Raw genomic sequence first — 10,209 nt, 5'->3', positions numbered from 1 at the left:
GATTCCGGGGCCTCACAAAATCAGAGTAGCCAACCCAGAAAAATAAATAGCTTTAGAAACAAGCTACGAACGTATGCGAATATGCCGTTTTCTTTAAACAAAAATGAGAGTTGTTAGTTAGCAACATTGCGACTGAAAGGCACCAGCACAGATTAGGACGGATTAGGGACACAAACAAGCACAAATACAAACTTCGTGGCAAAGATGTCGCATTTGCTTCTGGAAATTTTTCTCTGCGACATTTGTGCAAAAACCTACAAATAAAGGTAAACATGTACAATTGGGTTGTATTAATACGCATGCGCGAGATCCATCCATTTCGCGAGGCGGAAGATCTACAGCGTTGCCAGTTGTCTTTGCAGCGTCTTCGCTGCCATTAGGGGTGTCTAGGGGGCAGCACGGATATTAATGAGAAATTACACATTCCAATATCTACCGGTATCATGGGTAATTGTTGTTGCACATTTTTGCTCAGAAATTCACGTTTTGCGAGGTGGAAGATTTCCAACGTTGCCAGTTCTCTCCTTTTTACCATCTTCGCTTTCATTAGGGTTGTGAGGGAAAGATATTTTTGGGTCGGGACGGAAATTTTTTAAATACCAACATTCCCTGCATTCGGGATGGGAATAATTCGTCATTTCCGGACCAAGTCGGGAAATTTTCCGGAAAGGAAGTGGTCGAAATTTCCAGAACTTCTATAAATCTCGAATTGTACAGTGGGATCCATGAGTATTACCGTGCAAATTGTCCATGACTATTTTCATTAATTTTTTTTTAAACCTATGTGTTTTTAAGCGATGGATTTTTATGGATGCTGGTGGTGAAGTTGTCAACAGCTTGTTTTGAGTTTTATTTTAATTCTTGAAACTGTTATTTGGTCAAATAAAGTGCACGAACATGGTGATGGACAATTTGCAAGGTAATACTCATGGATCCCACTGTACACATCATTTTTACCTGAAGTCATTGTTTTTGCATTTCTGGAATAAAAACTAACAATTTCCGATAATTTTCACATTTCATTTTAAAACGACCATTCGGTATTTCTCGACTGCTTAGGTTAACGAAAAGTCGGGAAATCATTTCCCGAATTCAGGATCGGGACGGAAGATTTTTTCCCCGATATCCGGGTCCCAACTTTTCGGGATCCCGCACACAGCATTTGCATCATTTGAGGGATGTGCGGGATTCCGAAAAGTCAATTCGAATAGTGACATTGTAGACATATTTTATTCGCGATCCCAGTCCCGACTTTTCGGAATCCCGCACATTCCTCAAATAATGTAAATGCTGTGTGCGGGATCCTGAAAATTTGGGACCCGGATATCGGGGAAAAAATTTCCCGTTCCGATCCCGAATTCGGGAAAATATTTCCCGACTTTTCGTTATCCTAAGCAGTCTAGAAATGCCGAATGGTCGTTTTAAAATGAAGTGTGTGAAAATTATCGGAAATTGTTCGGGAAATTTCTATCACTTCCTTTCCGGAAAATTTCCCGACTTAGTCCGGAAATGGCTAATTTTTCACATCCCGAATGCAGGGAATATCGGGATTTAAAAAATTTCCGTCCCGACCCAAAAAAAAATCTTCCCCTCACACCCGTAATGACAGCGAAGATGCCAAAACGAAGAGAACTGGCAACGTTGGAGATCTTCCACCTCGCAAAAATCTGCAACAAGAAATACCCATGATACCGGTAGATATTGGAATGTGCAATTGCTCATTAATATCTGTGCTGCCCCCTACACACCCCTAATGGCAGCGAAGATGCTGCAAAGACAACTGGCAACGTTGTAGATCTTCCGCCACGCGAAATGCATGGATCTCGCGCATGCGTATTAATACAACCCAATTGTACATGATTACCCAAATAAATATAAAGGGCCATTGAATGCACATGTTAAATGAGCTCATAAATGTACAACAAATTAAGGTAATATTACATGTCAGTGGATTGCTGCAGCTTGAAATGACACCAGTATAAAGTGCTTGGAAATTTGGAGGAAGTTATTCACGTAAGAAAGATTTGGTGAATTCGATTCTTTGGAAGGGAAGTTATTTCATGAAACTCACGATCTTGTTGCCGAAAGTCTGGGCTTCGAACCCTAGCCAAGGCAAGGGCAGTTTTACCGTTCTATGCTTAGAGAAACTCATTTCCGTAAGTAGTTTCTTCTGTAAAAATGAAGAAATGTGTCTCCGATGTATGAAACTGTTACCGGCCTTACCTAACCTAGTAGGCATACCTCGTCCCCGTGGTGATTCGTGAGGCTATCGTGAATTTTTGGGCTAACATCAATGGTTTTGGGGCCTACCCGTCGATGGTTTGTGGGAAATAAGGAACAACAGTAAGTACTCGTTAATGTAAGAAATAGACTTTATTTTCGTTAGAAATTCATTATTTCACCTTAGGAAATGTTCCGCAATGCAGAATAGTACTTTAGCAATGTAAAAAAGTGCGAAATATATGATTTCTAGGTGTTTCCATTATACTATAATAGTACCAAAATCTCAAAGTCTATACCAAGCCTGTAGCTAGAATTGATCTCAAAGTTCATTTTTTCCAAAATTTAACAGTATTAAATGTGTGTGTTGTTAGGGTAAGACTGCAGAATATGGGCTGCTTAGGAGGAACGCGGTTCATAATTTTTTGGTAATGTTTAGTAGTTAGTAATCGGGTAAAGTAAGTTTGAAGGTGCGGAATAAAAATTTTCGGTAAATGTCTGTTATATCGGACACACATTAAAATCGGATATTTTGTGTTTCGGATGGTTCATACGTACCAACTATGTATTGCGGAACATAGTTGAAGGTGCCATTATGCTTTTTACACAAAAATAACATCGATTTTTCAGATTACGAGTAAATCTTTTGGTTCCTTTCTTCCGTTGCGGAACATACAATATGCCACGCACAGCTGTGGATCATCGCGTGTCGTGCTTGTGTTTTGTCGATTTGGAGTGGGTATGCAGTGTTTCAACCTTCTTAACCGAAAAATGCCTACTTTCGTGTTCATTATGTCATCCAAACCATTGACGGATAGCCCCAAAAATCATTCATGATAGCCCCACGAACCATTGACGGATGGCCCCAAAAACCATTCACGATAGCCCCACAGACCATTTCCGGCAAGGTTAGGTTAGGTAAGCATAGTTAAAAAAATCTCATAAAAAAAGGCACCTTTGGAAACACTGGCGAGACTGCATGACTTTCGACGCTCGCGCCATTGCAGGTACATAATGCAAACAACAGCATAATGTTGTTGCTTTGCACATAAGTTTATTATATCAAAAGTGCTTGTTTCTTGTTGTGCAGCATTCTACGGTGAGAAAATACCTCCACGAACTTTCCAAATGGTACAGAAACTCATTTCCGTAAGTAGTTTCTTCCGTAAAAATGAAGAAATGTGTCTCCGATATAACAGACATTTACCAAATTTTCTATGAAAGAAATGAGAAATTCGTATCCAAGTTGGGTGTTCTTGGAAGGAAAAAGTGACATGGTGGCACACATTTCTGCACAAATCTAGTGAAAGCAAAAAGTGCCTACGTTGTTAGGTAGGATTAGTTCTCTTAGCCCAAAGAATAATTTTTCATTGTATTTATGCTAATGGAACCTAACCTAACCTTGCAGGCATTCCTCGTCTGATGTTGGAACACAAGGTAGCAAAACTCTTGTGCGGAGAGGAAGACCCCGAAACAAATGACAGCAACTGTGTGTAAACAATGTGAACGCGAACAAATGGAGAAATGCATTGCTTTTAGTAGCAGGGAAAACTTTTTTTATGCGTGATAATATAATAGTAATTGGAAAAGTACCACCGGGAAATGGATGTTTCAGGGGATATAAATTTTGTTAGTCTATTTAGATGAAAAAAGCAGCCCATGTTCTGCAGTGAGACCGTTCCAAAACTGAAAATATCACAGGATATGAGAAACGAGTGGAAGATCGGTAAGACTGCAGAATATGGGCTGCTTAGGAGGAACGTAGTTCATAATTTTTTGGTAATGTTTTGTAGTTAGTAATCGAGAAAAGTAAGTTTGAAGGTGCGGATTAAAAATTTTCTTTGAAAGAAACTAGAAATTCGTATCCAGGTTGGGCGCTCTTGGAAGGAAAAAGTGGCACACATTTCTGCACAAATCTAGTGAAAGCAAAAAGTGCCTACGTTGTTAGGTAGTTAGGGTTAGTTCTCTTAGCCCAAAGAATAATTTTTCATTGTATTTATGCTAATGGAACCTAACCTAACAGGCCTCACCTAACCTTGCAGGCATTGCTCATCTGACATTGGAACACAAGGTAGCAAAACTCTTGTGCGGAGAGGAAGACCCCGAAACAAATGACAGCAACTGTGTGTAAACAATATGGACGCGAACAAATGGAGAAATGCATTGCTTTTAGTAGCAGGAAAAACTTTTTTTATGCGCAATAATATAATAGTAATCGGAAAAGTACCACCGGAAAATGGATGTAGAAGGTACGTACTTTCAGGGGATATAAATTTTGTTGGTCTATTTAGAGGAAAAAAGCAGCCCATGTACTGCAGTGAGACAGTTCTATTTCATCTCATCGTTGCAATATCCTCTACAGCAAGGAAAAAATGTATAAAAAAGATGAAAATCAGTCAAAATTTAAATGTATTTAAAATTAACAAAATTTAACAGTATTAAATGTGTGTGTTGTAAAACTAGTTTTTCTATGTATCTTCTAAAACATTTCTTGAGGTGTTAATTGACTGCTACTGACATCATCCTCTACTACACACTTGACTACTAAAATAATTTTGATGATACAGATATATACATCATACAAAATGAATGCACAATATTCAATCATAGTGCCTACCATGTATTCCAGCCCTTCCTTCCCAAAACCTGTGAGCTGTTGATCTTTGACGCAGATGTGGAAGGAATGTGGATTATGACATCAAGGTCAAGTTCACAGATTTCTGTCTAAACGGGAGGCTGCAACAGGGCAGTGAAGGCACAGATAAAGTAGCTCCCCTATGAAAGAAATTTCTAAAATCTAGAGATGGAGAAAGTGATGCCCATAACTAGATACAGAGTGGCCAAAAGTGGGAAAACATGTCATCAAAAATTTAAAATCTTTTCATCTTTTGGGAATTATGTATAGAATAAATTTGACCATATAACAAGATTCACAAAACTTCAAACTATACATTTCAAATCTTCCGAAATCAATATCTATTTTTTTATGATACAAAATTACATACAGTACAAAAATGTCTTAAGGTGACCATAATCGTTGCCGCAACGAGTTTACAATACCGGACCACTCTCCAATTTCTATGAAATGTCGCCTACTCACTAATTGTGAACTCCTAAACACGAATCTGCATGTAATAATTGGCGGTCAAGTATGGAAATCGAGGAAAAAACTAAATAAACTATGTTTTCCTAACGTAACGTAACCCTACCATAAGAACAATAGCTCCACGGAAGATGCCATTTTCCCAACATGAAGAAATCAACAGGCAAGACAAGGTATAGTTCTCGTAGTTAAAATAATTTTTCTTTGTATTTATGCTAATGGAACCTAACTCAACAGGCCTAACCTAACCTCTTAGGTATTCCTCGTCTTACGTCAGCAAGATTGTTGTGCATAAAGGAACACCATTAATGAAATGCGAAAGAAAGATAGTTCCGAATTGCTGTGTAGGGACAATCACCATGGTAAATCGCAAGGTTATTTTACAATTTCTAGACGTAAATGTACAATATTAACAAGTGACTGCCAAATATGAACTACAGTTACGTCATCAGGACACCGAAATTAGTAAGTAGGCGAAATTTTATAGAAATTGGAGAGTGGTCCGGTATTGTAAACTCATGCCCCGGTGCCTCCACCCTAATCACTTTCTTATAAATGAACACACAACATTTCAAATGACTATGCTTATTATTAGCTAATATTGTTTCATGCATACATGTGTGTATGTGATCAGGGGCATATCCAGGGGGTCTGGAACTCCATCCCCCCCCCAATTTGGAAAATACTATGGTTGATTCATAATACTTCCCGATGAGACACGATGTAGCAGGTATAGAAGAATTATTTCTGTGTGCATGGTTTGTGGATTCTGAGAATAATATCCACTAAAAGTTTACAAGTTACACACTGGGTGGTGATATGTCAGCTGAAAATCTGACATCAGTTCTTTTTGAACAATGTCACAAACTTGGTCTTGACATGAAAAAAATCACAGGTCAAGGTTATGATGTGAGTGGCAGATGTGTTCAATTGTGAATAAATCAACAATACCCAAAAGGAATGTGTGCACACTGTGCCAGTCATACTGTAAATGTAGCCCTATCTTCAGCCATGTCGAACTCCACCGTGAGAAACTGTTTTGGTTCAGTAAGTAAAGTTGTTTTTTTTCCGTCAGAATAATGCATGCAGTGGTGAATTCCTAAAAACAATATATTGCATTACTACCAGGCAGTAAGAAACACTATTTAAATACAGAGAAACTAATACTCACTTTATCCGCAAAACTGTTTTTTCTTCTTCGTTCTATTAAACACTATTTGTTAGTGTGTGAAACATGATTTTAAGCAAAACATGATTCACTTCGTATGTAGTAAATTTTATTATTATTAATAATAGATACGCTGTCATCATTAAATACTTGATGTGGGGGGGGGGGCATGCCATTGGGAATGGGCACCCCTGGCTGGACCCCCCCCCTAAGATTCTATTTCTGGATATGCCCCTGTATATGATTATAGACATTCACGTATACTTGAAAAATTACAAAGCCTTCAATAACAGAAGGCAAATATCCACAAGTAGAGATGAAGCAAACACTGTCTGGTACTTTGGGGAATAGTTGTTCAAGGATAAATGAATCAGATTGGGTGTACTGTGATTAAGTCCATTAAGATGAGACTGAGGGAGATTTCCAAGCCATAGCACCATTGGAGGCCACATTTGATTGGTGAAATCATCAAGTTACAAGTGTCTCCCATCACTTGTCAGTTTGGTGTCACTTCGAAATGACGAAATGGTTTGAATTCTCCCTAAGATCTCTCAAAAATGTGGATTATTCTTCAGAACAAACTCAAGGGAACCTATGTTTACATTTGAACACAATAACTTTATGTGGATACACTGTCTGAGAAACGAATAAGAGTCTTGAAGGATGCAAATCTCTCGCACAATGTATTAGTTTTATTGCTACATGAATTTAAACCATGTGTATGGACCCACTAAGTTAAAATGCATATTAGTAAAAACAATTAAAACAAATATTCGTGATGAAGCCATGTTCGATTTGATGGTAAACAGTATTACAGAATAATACAAGGTCTCCAAATTTTTGTTTTCAGGCCTCTTTGGATCTGAACCACTGGGTAATGTATCTCCATTGCAAATTGAATGTGGGATCCTTTAACATGTTGACTGTCAAGCTCCTGAGCTAATGATATTGCTTGGGGCCAAACTACTTCCTGATATTTGCTTATATGATCAAAAGGCTTGTATCTAACATCGACAATACCCACTAAGAGTTTGAGTTTAAGCCCACTTTATTCACAGTAAGGATAATCACGACTGAATCTACTGTTTAATTTGAAATTTGAACCAGTATGTACCTCCACTGGGTTTCAAACGTGGGACACCTTGATTACAAGATGGTTACCACTACACCATCAGGGAGGCCCTGCCAATATGATAAATATGCATGTAGTGAAGGCCAGAAAAAATTGTTGGCAATGAAGCCTGCAGGCGTAACTTGCAGTTTGATGTAATATTTGCATTAAACTAGCACCTGAAGTTGAAAATTTTATCTGGGGCAGGGTGTCTATCAGTTAGGAATGTCAAGGAAGTCAAGCAATTAACAGGTAGGCCAAGAAAAAGTCACAAAATTATGCTTGTGGTCAAGAATTGTTGCTATTTTTTTTACAGTATAGTGAATGTACATTGTACTGAGATTTGATAAATTGTATTGAGTTGTGGTAAAGATTTGTTCACTCTGTTTCTCAAGAATTACATTCTTGTATGCGTGAAGTTTTGTAAAACTATTAAAGTAATGTGGCCATTCCCCATCCAGGATGAAGTCTGAAGCATTAAGTTTTACATGTATTAATAATTAAAGCAAGTCTAAATCTCTTTTTAAAGTAGAGCTTCAATTTTCATCTTAACTGGCCTTGCAGTAGGGGTTTTTCATTGAATAAAAATATATATTTTCTTTACTACACCTAATTAGAGGACAATTAAATAAATGTTAAGAAAAAAAGGGGGGTCAAGAAAATGTAAAGTCATGAAAAAGTCAAGAATTTTGGATGTTATTGTGGTAAACACCCTGTGGGAGATGCTCTTATGGTTTGACATGGTGACAATGGGACTGTTGAAGGATGCTTTGGGAACATTTTGCTAGCTGGGGGATACCATGTTTACTACTGAAGTTAATAATGATTGGCACTGTGCCTAACAAGAAAAGATACACTTTGTTTTCCAAACCTAGTGGATTCACAAACAATGGAGGAAGCTCAAAACAAAGAAGTCAAGGTCACAAACTGAATAATCAATCACATCATTTGTTCATTCCACAAAACTTCTGGTCAAGCAATAGAGGATCGGTCAAGAATGATGGTGTCGATACTAGTAATTAAATAAATTCTTCCAATCAGCTAGTTTACTTCTGCATAGCAAATAGAAACCTGTCTAAATAGAAACCAGACATCATCCATCAGTACTCATCCCATTCCTGCTGCAGCCTCCGGCGAGGTATGGTTCAGTTTGTTTTGGATTAGTGTTCTGTTTTTACTGTCAGATTATGAACTGCACTACACTCATCCTTTTGCCAGATACAGCATTTAAAGAAATCAGTATATATATTTTATTTGCTTTTACTAATGAAAAGTTTGAGATAGACACTGTCTCCCATCTCTATTGACACTCCACTACTGCAAGTATTTATTATCTGATGTGATGGTTCTTCTATTACCATGAGATTTTAATGCACTGATTACATTTCTTACAACTGCAAGCATGTACAATTCTTGTAGAATTTTTGAAGTGGAAACAGGAACTGAATAGAACCAACTATTTCAACAGATCAGGACAAAAAACATTTCAGGATGGATGCATAAAACAGTGGTATGTTCGTCAACTAGCAATCGAACGTGTAAACTGTCCAGCAAGAATTGAAGCCACAGTAAATGAAGAAACTGGGCACATAACTGTATTTTATCATCATACTCATGTTGTTCATGCACAGCAACCACAAACCCTTCGTAAGCATGGCTATTTCAACTGAATTTCAACAAAATTTTAGTGTTCCCCCTTCCTTATATGGAAAATAGGAATTATGGTTGTGCATAAATAAGTCTAAGGATTGGGTTTAGAAAGTTGAGAAGATATTGTGACAGAAGTCTACTTACAGTGCATGAGTCATCTAAAGAAAGATGGTAGTTGTCGTCCTCAGAAGAATGTCTTGACACAAAATTTTAGATTGAGTATACCAAAAAAATACTCGTACCAGGTGTTGTTAAACAGCTTCTTTGCACAGAATTTTAGTATAATGCCTTTGAAACATTAAAATAGCAACAAATATTTTGCCTCCTGTAATGTTCTTTAATGAGATTGGACTATTTTTTTGCAGGGTCAATCTGAAGAGTGTGAGTGTGTCACACACACACACACATATGTATGTATATTGTAGTGTGGCATCTGGTTAATTATGGGATCGAGTCACGCCGAGACGTAGCTCAATTAAATAAACATAAGATTTCAATTTGGGTCACGCTTGACCACCTCTACCCTGAATGGTGTGGACTAAGGACGTTGGGAGCCTTAGTCGGTTTAATGATACTCACCACTTGCGTGATGATTTGGCCCTCGGCTATTGGCATCGGCGACAGTTGGGCAGAGATGGGTGCACTGGAGATGCTGGAGACTGCTGGCCTAGATGTTGACAACGATAGGAGGCGGCAGGAGTTTTGGTGACTTATCGCTGGACCGCTACTACTTCTCCGGACTTGGGCTGGCTTCTTGGCTTCTGGCTCTCTGTAGTCCAGACTGCTGCAATCGTACCGCACGCTTGTTGCGACCTCGTGATGATGTGATCTTGTCAATCAGCATCGATGGTGTCTATTTACCATCTCCAGGTTTATTTTTATACTTCAGAATTCCTTTGAGATGTGGTGGACTTTGCACCTCAAGATATTCACCAGGGGTATCCCTTGATGCTGATG

The sequence above is a fragment of the Lepisma saccharinum genome, chromosome 15 (assembly GCF_977018435.1).
Source record: "Lepisma saccharinum chromosome 15, izLepSacc3.1, whole genome shotgun sequence".
Classification (NCBI taxonomy): Eukaryota; Metazoa; Arthropoda; class Insecta; order Zygentoma; family Lepismatidae; genus Lepisma; species Lepisma saccharinum.
The sequence above is the reverse complement of the archived record's forward strand: the minus strand, read 5'-3'. Positions refer to the sequence as shown.